Source organism: Castor canadensis, chromosome 5 (assembly GCF_047511655.1).
Source record: "Castor canadensis chromosome 5, mCasCan1.hap1v2, whole genome shotgun sequence".
NCBI lineage: Eukaryota > Metazoa > Chordata > Mammalia > Rodentia > Castoridae > Castor > Castor canadensis.
Genome location: NC_133390.1, coordinates 123,125,038 through 123,140,306, shown reverse-complemented (window position 1 = coordinate 123,140,306; position 15,269 = coordinate 123,125,038). Strand labels below are relative to the sequence as shown.

At 40.2% G+C, this 15,269-nt stretch overlaps 1 protein-coding gene across 7 annotated transcripts in view; it reads right to left on the bottom strand.

Moving 5' to 3' along the window:
- Zcwpw2 (zinc finger CW-type and PWWP domain containing 2) overlaps nucleotides 1–15,269 on the bottom strand; it is a 225,591-nt gene that overhangs the window by 210,136 nt on the left and 186 nt on the right. For 3 of the 7 annotated variants that reach the window (XM_074074032.1, XM_074074038.1, XM_074074033.1), the window contains exon 1: nucleotides 14,865–15,254. The exons of 2 other annotated variants lie outside the window; for them this stretch is intronic. The gene's annotated coding sequence lies outside the window, so the exon portion shown is untranslated. Of the gene's footprint in view, nucleotides 1–14,864; nucleotides 15,255–15,269 lie in introns of those variants that run through there. 2 more of the 7 variants (XM_074074039.1, XM_074074037.1) reach the window with 2 other exon arrangements.

Sequence of the window (15,269 nt, the reverse complement as noted above, 5' to 3'; positions counted from 1 at the left end):
TAAACCCCTTTGACCAAACAGATTAGCAAACAAGGAATAGGGAAAATGTAAACATTAGGGGTATAAAAAGGACTGGAAACACCCCTATACCTTTCAGTACTAACACTGAATGTTAATGGCTTTAATTCCCCAATCAAAAGCCATAGAACAGCAAATTAGATTAAGAAAAAAGACCCAACCATTTCTTGCTTACAAGAAACACATCTCACTTAGAAAAACAAACACTGACTTAAGAATGAAAAAGTGGAAAAATATTTTCCAAGCAAGTGGATCCAAAACAGGCAGAAGTAGCTATTATGATATCTGAAAAAGCAGATTTCAGACTAAAATCAGTCAAAAGAGACAATGAAGGTTTCATGTTAATAAAAGAAACAATTCATCAAAACAATAAAACATTTTTAGCATAGGTGCACCAAACATCAGTGCACCCAACTACATTTAAAAAAAAAGACATTTAATGGCCTTAAGAGCACAGGTGGATCACAACTCAGTGACAGTAGGAGACCTCAATACTCTACTGTCACCAACAGACAGTAAACCAACATCCAGACAAAAAAAATCAACAAAGACACATCAGAATTGACACTTTCAACCAAATGGACATAATAGACATCTACAGAGTATGGCATCCAACCACCATGTAACACACATTCTTTTTAGCAACTTTCTCCAAAACAGATATTTTAGGACACAAAGCAAGTCTTAACAGGTTTAAGAAAATCGAAATAACCCTCTGTATCATATCATATCATAATGGAATAAAACTAGAACTCAACAACAAAAGAAACTATAGAAAATATTCAAATACATGGAGAATGAACAACACACTGCTGAATGACCTAAAGAAATATGGGAAGGAATCAAAATGTTCCTAGACTATAATGAAAATGAAAATATAATCTACCAGAACCTGTGGGACATAGCAAAGCTGGTGCTAATGGGAAAGTTTATTAGTTATGAGTGCCTACATTAAAAAAAGAGAGAGAGAGAGAGATCTCAAGTAATGATATACCTTAAGTTTCTATAAAAATAAGAACAAACCAAACCCAAAATTAGCAGAGAGAAATACTAAAGATTATAGCTAAGATCAATGAGATTGACACCAAAAAAGCTACACAAAGAATCAATGAAACAAAAAGTTGATTCTTCAAAAAGATTAATAACTTTGATAAACTCTTAGCCAACCTGATTAGATGGAGGAGGAAAAAGATGCAAATTAATAAAATCATAGATGAAAAAGAGACAGAAACACACACAAATACTAATGAAGTACAGAGGATAATTAGGGAATACTTTGAAAATTTATATTCAAGTTAACAGAAAACCTAAAAGAAATGCATAAATTTCTAGATGCACTTAACCAACCAAATTTGAACCAAGAAGCTACCAAACACCTAAGTAGACGTAGCAAGCAATGAGATTGAAGCAGTAATAGTCTCCCAACAAAGAAGAACCCAGAACCTGATGAATTCCTGGTTGAAGAACTAATGCCAACACTTCTCAAACTTTTCTAGGAAATAGAAAGAGAAGGAACCCTACTAAACTCATTCTACTGAACTCATTCTTTCTACAACCCTACTAAACTCATTCATTCTAAAAAGGGAGGGAGGGAGGAAGATGGGGGGAGGGAGAGAGGGAAAGAGAGAGAGAGAGAGAGAATTACAAACCAGTATCTTTAATAAATATAAATGCAAAAATTTTCAACAAAATACTGGCCAAATGAATTCAACAACACATCAAGAAATTATATACCATGACCAACTTGGTTTCATTCCAGGGATGCAAGGATGGTTCAACATACACAAATCTATAAATATAATATAGCATATAAACAAAAGCAAAGACAAAAATCACATGATCATCTTAATAAAGAAAAAACCTTTGAGAAAACTCAGCACCCTTTCATGATAAAAGTACTTAAGAAACCAGGAATAGAAGGAATGTCTCAACATGATAAAGGCTATATATGACAAACCTACCACCAACATTATACTAAATGGAGAAGTGAACCCATTCCTGCTAAAGTCAGGAAAGCAACAAGGGTGTCTACTTCCCCCACTCTTATTCAATATAGTTTTGGAATTCCTAGCCAAAGCAGTAATGCAAGGTCAAGAAATAAAAGGAATTCAAATAGGAAAGGAAGAAGTGAAGTTATCCCTATTTGTAGATGATATGATTCTATACCTAAAATACCCTGAAAACTCCAACAAAAAATGCTCAGAAATGAAACATATTTGGCAAAGTAGCAAGAGAACAAAATTAATATACAGAAATCAGTAGCCTTCTATATATCAACAATGAACAGACTGAGAAAGAAATCAGGGAAACAATCCCATTTATAATACCCTTGAAAAAAATAAATGAAATACCTAGGAATAAATTTAATGCAGGAAACCAAACCAAAGACCTTTTTTTTGGTAATATAGAGGTTTGACCTCAGGGCCTCATGCTTGCCAAAGACCTTTTTAATGAAAACTATAAAACACTGAAAAAGAAACAGAAGAGGTCTTCAAAAGATGGAAATATCTCCCATGCATATAGATCAGAATCAATATTGTGAAAATGCCTACACTATCAAAAGCAATCTGCATATTCAATGCAATCCCTAATCAAAATTCCATTGACATTCTTCACAGAGATAGAAAAAAAATCAATCTTAAAATTCATATTAGAAACACAAAAGACCTTGAATAGCCAAAGTAATTATGAACAAAAAGTCCAATGCCGGAGGTATCACAATACATGACTTCAAACTATACTACAGTACTACAGAGACAATAATAATAACAGCATGGTATTTGCACAAACTAGACACAAAGACCAATGGAACAGAATAGAAGACCAGACATAAATTCATTCATGTGTTTTCCCCAAACACATGATGGAGAAAAAGACAGCCTTTTCAACAAATATTGCTGGGAAAATTGGATACTCAGAAGACTGAAACTAGACCCCTATCTTTCACCCTGTACCATTATCAACTCAAAGTGGATCAAAGGCCTTAATAAAAGGCCTTAAATTTTCAAACTACAGGAAGTAGTAGGCAATACACTGGAACATATAGGCATAGGCAATGACTTTCTACATAGAATTCCAATGGCTCAGCAACTAAGGGAAAGGATGAACAAATGGGACCACATCAAACTAAAAAGCTTCTGTATGGCAAAAGAAACAGTCACTAGACTTAAGAGACAGCCCACAGTATGAAAGAAAAATCTTTGTCAGCTATACATCCAATAAGGAGTTAATATCCAGAATCTATAGGGAGCTCAAAAAACTCAACCCCAAAAGAATCAACATCCCAGTGAAGAAATAGAAACATGAACTGAATAGGGAATGGCCAATAAATACATGAAGTGTTCAATTTCCCTGGCTACAAAATGCAAATCAAAACTACAATAAGATTTCACTCACCCCAGTTAGAATGGCCATCAAGAGCAAAAGCAACAAATCCTGGTGAGGATGCAGTGAAACAGGAAACTTCATACAATGTTGGTGGGAATGCAAATTAGTATAACTATTATGGAAAGTAGTATGGAGATTCCCTTAAAAGCTAAAACTAGATCCAGTGATACCACTCCAGTATATACCTGAAGAAACATAAATCAGTATACAACAGAGACACTTGTACAAATATATGTATAAATAAAATGGAGTTTTATTCAGCCATAAGGAACAATCAAACCATGTGATTTGAAAGCAAATGGATACAACTGGGGGACATCATGTTATGTGAAGCCAGTTTAGAAAGAAAAGACCACATTTTCTCTCATATGTGGAAGACAGGTTTGGAATATAAACATATACACAAAAACAAACATGATCATATATAAACTTATATGCAGAACATGTTTGTAATAACAGAACTACTTCATGGAGCTTGGGGGAGGAGTGAAAAGAAAGGATAAAGATAGTCAACAATATTGAAATACATTACATCTGTGTAGATAGAGGGTATAACTATTATATGTATTGAAAGCTATTGAACAATGCGGGGGGGGTGGAAGGAAAAGGGTAAGGAAGAATAATGGAAGAGGCAGAAATGACAAAAGTAAGTTATACTCACAGTGGGGCTACATCAAGAAACCCCTCTGAACATTAACTATGGAATTAATAAAAAAAGACAGGTAAAATAAGTACAGTGTGTGGGGGGTACTTGGGGGAAGGGATGAGGGTGAACAGAGGAGATTAAGGGTGCAGGAATATGGTTGATAGGCTTCATATACATATATGAAATAGAACAATGGAACCTCTTGCAATTACTTTAAGTAGGGCAGGGAGAGGCTTAGGGGAAATGGTGGGGGCGATCTAACGAAGGACAACCTAAGCCTATTCGGAAGTGTCACAATATATTCCCCCATACAAGGAATATATCCTAATACAAATGGGGAAAAAAAGCTGTAAAAGAATACAAGCCAAGGATAACCTGACTTCTAAAATTCTATTATTTTACCTTTTCTTTTTCTTTCTTTCCTTATTTGAGATAGGGTTGCCCCTGATTACCAAGGCTGGCTGCAAATTTTCAATTTGTCTCAGCCCCAAAGTGCTGGGATTACAGACATGTACCACCATCACCCAGCTTATTAGTTGTTGTGTTTTATATGTATTAATTGCAGAAAGGGGTTTCATTGTGGTATTTTAATAAATGCACATAATATAGTTTGATCATACTCTTCCTCTCTATTATACTTCCTTACCTCTGTCCCTGCTCCTTCTAAAAATAATTTTAATAGATTTCATTATGCTATTTTCACAGAAATACAAAATGTAATTTGGTAATGATCACCCCCCCCCCATCAGCTTCTACCTTCTGCCTCCCCTGTGTTGCTAATATAGTCCCCCTTTTACATTCATGTCATATTTTTTAACTTAGGGTCTAAGTGCTGCCTATGAGAGAAGACAGTGATATCTGTCTGTGTCTGGCTTATTTTGATTAGCATGATGATCTCCATTTTAATCCATTTTTCTGCAAATGACATAATTGCATCCGTGTATATACACCACATTTTCTATATCCATTCATCTTTAACAGTCACCTAGCTTGATTCTGTAACTTGGCTGCTGTGAATAGTGCTGTAATATACATGGGTGTGCACATGTATCCCTACTGTATACTTGTTGGAGCCAGCAGGACCAGACCGTGCCTGTGTGATTTGGTATCTGGCCTTGTGAGAAAGCTCCAAGGAACTGAGGCAAAGGCCTCAGGACTAGATGTCCAGAAAAACAACAGTGCTCAAGGTTCCCCAGCTGGCTTCATGTCCTTCAGATGTAAATAAGTAAGTTATTTTGACCATGTGCTTCTCCCTCTCTGTTCCCATTTTAAAAGAGACATAACAAAGAGTTAATTTTAACTGTGCTTCCTTGTACTAATGTAACCCTGACACGTAATACTTGGCATGCTTTTTCTGACCAAATGCTGCATAAAAAGGAGTTTATAAAAAAGCAGAAGTGATCTTCAATAAAGTGGCTATTGATTTTCATAGTGAGTACACTCATTTACATCCCCACTCACAGTTCCTCCCCAACATCACCAGTTGTTGTAGCTGTTGGTTTCCTTGACAACCTTCTGACAGGGATGAGATGGTATCTCAATGTTATTTTGCATTTCTTTTATGGCTATAAATGTTGAATATATCTTCATGTATTTATTAGCCAACTGTACTTCTTTTGAAAACTGTTCAATAAATTCACATTAATTGGATTTTTTTGTAGTATTGGGATTTGAACTCAGGGCCTACACCATGAGCCACTCCACCAGCCTGTTTTTGTGATGGGTTTTTTTGAGATAGGGTCTTGCAAACTATTTGCCCAAGCTGGCTTGGAATTGTGATCCTCCTGATCTCTGCCTCCTGAGTAGCTAGGATTACAGGCGTGAGTCACTGGCACCCAACTGATTTTTGGTTCTTTTGATGATGAATTTTTTGAGGTTTTTATACATTCTGCATATTAATTCCTTGTTCAATAAATAGTTGGCAAAGATTTCTACCCATCCTGCAGGTTGTCTCTACATTTTGGTAATTGTTTCCTTTGATGTGCAGAGCTTATAATTTTTTTATTACTATTTACCTGTATTAATTGTACAAATGAGTTTCATTGTGATATTTCCATACATGTATATAATGTACTTCTTTTTGGTAATGGGGACTGAACTCAGAGCCTCATGCTTGCTAAGCAGGGGCTCTATCTCTTGCACTACACCAGTCCCAGAAGTTTCTCAACTTGATGTAAATCTGCTGTTCAATTCTTGCTCTTATTTTCTGAGCTACTGAGTCCTATTCAGAGTATTATCTATGCCTGTAATTTGAAGTGTTTTCCATATGTTTTGCTCTAGTAGTTTCAAAGCTTCAGGTTATACATTAAGGTCCTTTATCAAAAAACATTTAGAATTGACTTTTTTTGTGTATGCTGAGAGATAGGAATCTTGTTTCAGTCTTCTACATGTGGATATCCAATTTCCCAAAGGCCATTTGTTTAAGAATCCATCTTTTCTCCAACATATATTTTTGCCACATTAGTCAAAGATCAGATGGCTATACTGGGATAGACTAATTACTGGATCTTCTACTCTATTTTATTGATTTTTGTGTCACTACCATGGTGTTTTTGTTTCTATGGCTTTGTAGTTTGGTCTGAACACAGGCATTATGATTCCTCCAGCATTGCTCATTTTACACAGGACTGCTTTGCCTATATAAGGTGTTTTGTACTGCCATATGAGTTTTAGGACTGACTTTTCTATTTCTGTGAAGAGTACTACTTGAATTTTGAAGGGAATTGCTTGAATGAATAGACTACTTTTGGTAGTACAGCCCTTTTCATAACAGCAATTCAGCTGATCCATGAACATGGGAGATCTTCCCATCTTCTAATGTCCTCTTCAATTTCTTTCTTTAGTGTTTAAACCTTTTAAAGACAAAAATACTAGTAATAAAAGGGGAAGGAAGACACAGGTTACTCCAGAGGCACCTGCACACCTATGTTTATTGCAGCACTATTCACAATAGCCAAGTTATGGAAACAGCCAAGATGCCCCACTACTGACGAATGGATCAAGAAAATGTGGTATCTATACACAATGGAATTTTATGCAGCCATGAAGAAGAATGAAATGTTACCATTTGCTGGTAAGTGGATGGAATTGGAGAACATCATTCTGAGTGAAATCAGCCTGGCCCAAAAGACCAAAAATTGTATGTTCTTCCTCACATGCGGACATTAGATCAAGGGCAAACACAACAAGGGGATTGAACTTTGATCACAAGATAAAAGCAAGAGCACACAAGGGAGATATGAGGATAGGTAAGACACCTAAAAAATTAGCTAGCTTTTGTTGAAACTAAAGAAAATACCTTAAAAGCAACTGAGGCCAATAGGAGAAGGGGACCAGGAACTACAGAAAAGGTTAGATCAAGAAGAATTAACCTAGAAGGTAACACACATGCACAGGAAATCAATGCAAGTCAACTCTCTGTATAGCTATCCTTATCTCAACTAGCAAAAACCCTTGTTCCTTCCTATTATTGCTTATACTCTCTCTTCAACAAAATTAGATATAAAGGCAAAATAGTTTCTGCCGGGTATTGAGGGGGTGGGGCAGAGAGGGAGGGGGCGGAGTGGGTGGTAAGGGAGTGGGTGGAGGCATGGGGGAGAAATGACCCAAGTATTGTATGCACATATGAATAATAGGAAAAAAAGGGGGGAATGAAGAAAGGTACGGTATATGGTGTGAAAATACTACAATAGTGAGAGAAAACACCAAAATATGTATAGAGAAAGACAAAACAGTCAGAAAAGATTAAAAAAAAAAAAACCAGTAACTGCAGAAAAGAAACAAGAAAGAAAAAAGGTCAGTATTTCTCCTTGTTGAGAAGGGTGAAGTCCTTTTTTCCTAAGCATTTAACAGGGATTTTGTTTTTGTTTTTTTTAAAGTGGTACTGGAGTTTGAACTCAGGGCCTCATGCTTGCTAGGAAGGCACTCTAACTGCTTAGCCACTCTGCCAGCTCCCCAAGTTTTCCAAGTTTTTTTTTTTTTTTTCTTATTCAAGGTTAGACCTGCAAGGATGTAGCTCAATGGGAGAGCACCAACACAGCACTCACAAGGTCCTTATCTTGACCCACAGCACAGCAAAAACACAGAAAATGTTCACAAGCTGACCACTGTTCCCCTCTTGGCTGCAAGTGATTGGTAACTCTTAATCTCATAATTCCTTACTTGTGTGGACTCAGGGCTCACTCCTTACTCAATTCATGGTGTTTCCAATATCATTTAGCTGGCACAGACTCTCAACTAACTCCCCACTCAACTCATGAAAGGTCACAACCAAGGCTCACAGTGAAGTATAAAACCAGCATGGCAACTCTGGCTTGCAATTTGCACTCTCCAACCACATATTTCTATGAATCTGAGTCCTGGTCCTAACTAGTTATTGTGGGTCCACATAGGTTACCAGATCAGACATTCTTGACCCACCTTCCCCCAATTAGGGAGATGAGTATTGTTTATTGTTAAAAAGACATAAAGTTCTTACATTTTGTACTCTCCCATTCCAAATACTTGGGAGTAGAAGGATTTCTGGTTATAGCAACTTATTAAGTTATATATGCAAAATCACATGGGGGTATACACATCAAAATTATTTTTAATGATAATCTAATTAAGTCTGTCTGGTCCCTCTAAAATATTTCTCAAAGCATGTGGAAAGCACCAATTTTGCAAAAGAATCAGCCACACAGTTATTAAGTTATTCCCTTTTTAAGCACCACTATTAAGATTTAGGTTCGATTAAAGATACTGCTTTATTTGTACAGTGAGAAAGGAAGAATTACTTAAGAGGAAAGTAGAAAGGTGTCTATTACCACTCTGAGGCAAATGAATTTTAGGGACAAAAGCATGTAAGTTGAAAACCTAAGAATTAAGACCGTTAAAACTTTCCTTAACTATTAACTCCAGGAAAGCCACCTGTACATTAAGATTATTTGAACTTTAGGAGATATGTGTTGTCCATGAGGGAAAAGAAAGAAAACAGTAGGCATGACCAGCAACCAGATTTTTTTGTTTTTAGTAATATTCATTATTCTGATATTTATCTTTGCTAATGAAACCATTCCCTTACCCTAAGTATCTGAACCTGGATTATGTGGTATGTGGGGGGAAAGAGAAGAATGCTTTTAAAATAACACTGATGAAATGACAGTGAAGCTAATATTAACAAGAAAAGACAGACATCTCTATTACAACTTAGCAGTTTCACACCCTAAATTTGTTCTGCTGACACTTAAGAACCTAATCTAACTAGGGGCAATCGTATAGTACTCAGAATACAGAAGAAAACAACAGAATATGTGACCTGTAGAATGATATGATTTTAATCAAGTTAAATTAACATATAACTTAAATCACTAACTAGAATATCACTTTAAAATTTTCCCTCAAAACTTGTGCTCCATTTCCTGTTACAGTATTCTTCACAGCTCTGAAACAGACCCAGAACTCATTATAAAACATGAATAAAACAGTATTTCACTGTTTTTACATCTATCTAATTAATGAAAAATAAGATTAGAAATAACTAAAAATGCACAATTGCCTAAAAATAGGAGACACAGTCTAAGTCACAGTCAGAAGTTGTGCTAGGACCCATATTCAGACATTGCTGTGAAAGTCAAATCCACTCCAGTGAAAAAAAGAGTACCAAGCTGCAGCCAATGTTACATACTAAATATCTATACTTTGATGAGATGGGGGGAGGGGTGGAAAAATGTGCAGGAGGTGAGGAGACTCTTGTGCTATCTGTATCCCTATTTTTATTCCCAACAAACTTTAAACAGAACACTTATTAAAATGCCTGGTGTCAAGGGTTCAAGCAAGTCTCAAATGGCCATTCTGTAAAAAGTATGGTTTTAAAAAGCAGTGAATTATTTTGAAATTTTCAGACATGCTCCGATTCCTCCCTCTTCCCCCACCTTCAGTCCTCCCACCACTAGGTCGCGCACGCTTGCTGCCCAGCCCCCCATTCCTTCCCTCCTAGCACCCCTTCGGGAGGTAGCCGGATCTGAGGGCATTGTTAGGGTTCATGTCCCCTTCTCTATGCTCGATCTCTCCCAAATCAAAGCCCGCCTGGGCTCCTAAACAACTAACCCCTCTGCCTATGTCAATTTCAATATTTATTCTAGTCTTACAGCCTGACCTACCATGATATCTATATCATTCTCTCTAAGGCTTCACCCATTCCCTACTCACCAGGCCAGAGGACGCATCCCAGGGGTGGATTGGCAGATAGACTACTAACATGCCCAAGGTAAAGAAACACAAATACCTTTTGGTTTTGGTGGACACTTTCTCAGGGTGGGTAGAGGCCTTCCCAACCTCTAATAAGAGGGCTTCAACTGTGGCATCTATTATTGTAACCCACATCATTCCTAGGTTTGGGATGCCTACTTCCTTCCAATCAAATAATGGCCCAGAGTTCACGTCCCAGGTGACCCAAACAGTTATCAAGGCCCTGAATATCCCATGGCAGTTCCACATCCCTTACCACCCCCCCTCATCAGGGAAGGTAGAACACTCCAACCGTACACTAAAGGAGATTCTCACCAAACTCACCTTAGAACTACACCTAGACTGGGTTCAACTCCTTCCAATAGCCCTCTTCCACCTATGGGTGCTCCCACAGAAGCCCACGCAAATATCACCTTTGGAGTTAATGTTCGGTCGCCCAGCTTTGCCTCCGGGGATCACCTCTGCCATGGCCCCCTCCCAGGACACCTTGCCTTTCCCCTGCTCTCCTTCCTTCGAACCCAAATGTGGAGACACCATGATACCTTATCTCCGGACCCTTCACAAACTCATCTCTCTTTCCCTTTGAACACGGGGGACTGGGTCTATTTCTCTCCCCCTTTCCCCGAAAAGAAACCCCTCACCCCAAAATCCTCTGCACTCCTACTGCAACCCGATTAGAAAAGACTCCAGGAAAACTAACATCTTGGATTCATATTTCCAGGCTAAAGCCAGCCCGGCCCCCCGGAGACAACTGGCAGAGCGGTCCCAGCGACCCTTCGCCTTCACCCCCCCACCTTCATTTGCACCCCTTCCCCTGGAGACCCCTTGAAACTTCACATCTCTTGGGTTCATGTTCCCTCCCTGGCCCCCAAGGATGTGCCTTGACTCTTTCTTTTTATTCGCTGTTCTCACCCTCCTCTCCATGAGTGGGCAGGCTAACGCTGGAGGGTACTTTTGGAGGTTTAAGATACGGGAGACTTACACTGTCTCACAAACCTCTCTCTCACCAGTCTGGTAGGCACCGGAGACTGCTCTCCTAAGGGATGCCAGACCCCTATCTCAGTCCCCTTCAAACCCAGGATTGATAGCGACTTTGGATGCCATTGCCCTTTCTTCTCCCAGACTAAGGACTACTGCAAGAAGGGGGCACCATATACCCAGGAATATGGGGGATGTCCCTATTGGTTCTGTAACATCTACCAGGTACTGAATTTAAGGGGCCCAGACAATGAATTCTCCCTTTATAGGGGACAAAATGGGACCATCATGGCCCACATCCCCAACCCATGGGACAACAGATGGGTTTGGGGTGAAATGATAGCCCTCTATGCTGGGTGTACTGCCTCAAAACCCTCAGCTCACATTATGACTTCCAGGGAGCTCACCCTTCCAATCCCTACTGAAAAGGAGGTGACTTTGGAGGTCCTCCAGTCAGAACAAAGCCCACAACAGGCCCTTCAACAATCCTCCACCCCTACCTGGCTCCAACTGTTCCAGGCTTCACTCCAACTCATGAACCTCACCACATCCATTAGTGTCATGGACTGCTTTCTTTGTGCCTCCCTCCAGCGTCCTCTGCTGGCTGCAGTTCCCATTAACGCTTCATCTTCTATCAAGGCTTCCCCTGCCTTACGGAACTCCTCATGTACTCCTCCCTTGCCATCGGTACCTCTATGGGTACCTGACTCTACACAAGTTCCCCTTCCTACACACACCTGTTTTACCCCGCTCTCGACATCTCGGTCCAACTTTTCTCTCTCCTGTCATATCAATGTCACAGTTATAGCACAACTGGCATCCCCCTTGGGGCTATATTTCTGGTGCCACAACACCCTACACTCCTGCATAACCCAAACTACCCCCGGGCCCTGCATACTGGTAATCACAGTTCCCCAACTTACTCTTTACGGGGAAGCTGAATTCTCCCTCCTATTCAGCACTCGACCAAAGTGCGCTGCCTTCTTGCCCGTTACGGTGGGTATAAGTTTGGCAACCTCCATTGCCACCACAGGCTTCGCAGGGGGAGCTCTTGGTCATAATGTTATTTCAGCAAGGGACGTTGGGGAGTGCTTACAGATCACCCTTGAATCCACCTCAGCCTCACTGGCCTCCCTTCAGCGTCAGCTCACCTCTCTAGCTCAGGTGGCCCTCCAAAATTGTAGGGCCCTGGACCTCTTAACAGCCAAAAAAGGGGGCACCTGTTTCTTCCTCCAGGAGGAATGTTGCTACTATGTCAATGAGTCTGGAGTTGTGGAACAAAATGTCAAAAGGTTAACAGACTTGGCTGAGGACTTCCTAAGGGGACCTAGTAAAAACACCTTAACCGACCTGCTGCGCTCTCCTCTCATCACCTGACTCCTGCCTTTCTTGGGTCCTTTGCTTATGCTCATTACTCTCTGCGCCCTCCTACCCTGCTTACTACAGTTTCTCAGATCTCAGGTGAATAGAATCTCTAACCAAACTTTCAACCACCTTCTCCTTCAGGGATATCACCCCCTCATAGCTCAGACGGAGGACACCCGCGATGAACCCTACCGGGGACACCGAACTATGAGTCACTTCAATCCCATACAAGGAGCCTACTGCAGTTCCTTGATTCCCTATGTGAGGACAGCTGGCTAATACCTGCCATACGAAGCCCAGAGGAGTGGCTGGAGACCATTTACGATCTATGGCTACAGGGAACCTTTATCGAGTTCAGGGAAGAGAAAATTTTAAACTTTGGAGCCTGGGTATATGCCGTTATGAGACTCACTACTCCGATGCCATCTGCCAACTAACCCTCCCTTCCCCTACGCACCTCGAAGAAGCCAGAGTGAACACAACACCCCCCCTTCCTTAACAAACAAAAAAAGGAGGAATGTTGGCAATAATGGCGCCGATAGGTTTCGGTTCTTATTGCACCCTTAAGCTTCTGTTTTCCAGGGTCATGGTCCTGCCTCCCAGGGTCACAGTCCTGCCTCAAGTCTAGCTTGAATCCTCCTTCTGCCCCAACCTCCAATCAGCATGAACCATAAGATCCTAACCAATCAGATCAGGCTGAGTCTCGCTGAGGGGTATTTAAGCCCTTGCCCTTCCTGCCTCTCTCTCTCTAGGCTCTCTTCCTCTCCCACCCGGCAGTAAAGAATCTCTTGGCCAGATCACTCCTCTCCACATGGTCACTTTTGGGGCCCACATTTCCAACACTAGTTACAGAAAATGTAAATGTTGGTTTAAAAACAAACTGCCGCAAAGTTTGGTCTAGAACTTTTTGGATGAAATTCACAACTCCTTTTCTTTCTCTTACCTAGTTTAACAATGATTATCTAACCATTCTTTTCTTTATGAACTTTCCTATTAAAAGATCTGTTCCTTTGCAGCAAGATTATAGTAAACTTTAACATGTGATTATAACTGAACTATGTGACAAGCTTTCGCTAAAAATTTCAATCAATAAAGTTAATTAAAGCAGCTGCATATAACTGAGTGGAAAATGACTATTTGGTGTTAAACGCAAGATATGGTTTATATTGTCATAAAATACAACAGCAGTACAATACTCCCCAAATGAAAAACTAACATCTTATTTGACTTAAAAAAAAAACCAGCTTATGCATTCTGGTCAAGCGAATACTTTTATTTAAAAAAGTTTTTAAATAGTTGTAATCCAAATGTAAATTTTAAAAAACAAAACCACCCTCTCACCACATCTTAAAATACCTTATAATATCATTTTCCCTACCTTTTCAAAAATTACCATTTTTTTCTAGATTACGAATGTTCAAAAATAGGAAAATTTGTACATGTCCAAATTAAAAACTAAAACATCACTTTACTTCTGATGACTTTGGATGACCCAACTGATTGATTTACTAACATTCTTCAAAACTCTACTAGTCAAAGGCTTGATGGTTTGCTTTTAAATGGAAAATTCATAAAGAGCCTCGCCAAAGGATCCAAAAAAATCAAACACCGATTCTTGCTCAAAATATTAAAAATACTTTCTTCTATCTCTCAGTCCAATAAATTGGAGCGAATGGATCTTCTTTTTTAAATCATACTTAGATTTTAAAATACATTCTAGCAGGGCGCTGGTGTCCCATGCCTGTACTCCTAGCTACTCAAGGAGGCACAGATCAGGAGGATCTGGGTTCAAAGCCAGCCCAGGCAAATAGTTCGTGAGGCCCTATCTCAAAAACACCCAACACAAAAAGGCAGTGAGGGCGGTGTGGTCCAAGTGGCAGAGAGCATGCCTAGCAAGCAGAAGACCTGAGTTAAACCCCAGTACCGCCTCCCCAAGAAAGGGGAAAAAATACTTTGTGAACTGTCCTGTAACTTTAAGTTGTGGCCTTTGTTTATAACACCTGTGGATTTTCACTTTAAACCACAGAGAGGCTTAACTACAATGAAAACATACTTTCAGGTAAACCCTTGAGTTGAACCCATTTTGTTGATTGGGGTTAATTTTCTGATACCACTGCAAAAACCTTCAACAGAATACCTCTAAAATTTAAGCCTTAGAGGGGTGGGAAGGTGCATCAGTCAGTGCTGCTGCCAGTTGGCGGTTAATGAGCATGAATTCTAATTCCTTCATTTGTTTGTTTACCAGAGTAGCCAAGAGCGTGGACGGCTCCTTCTGCTCGCTATCCCCCAGGCAGTCTGTCACCTAGAAATTCCCAGGGAAACAGGACCTTCCAGCAGGCTGCCAGCGTTGCCACCTATCGCACCAACCGAGTACTAGCTGTAGCCTGAGACCTGGGCAATCCGACGAGTATAGATGCTCCCCAGGATAGCCGGCCACATTTCACAATGGCCCTCAAAGCCTAGGCCGTCGAGGGCCGGACTCCCCGCGACTCACGCACAAGCTTCCCAGCTCGCAGCTACACCGAGCAACCGCGCAGTAAACTCCACACGGCGCTTGCTGGAGGCTCAACCCGCACATTCGACAGGCTCGGGAATCCCGGAGGACGCTGACTGCAAAGGACGCGCTAGAGGGCGCCCCTGAACGCGG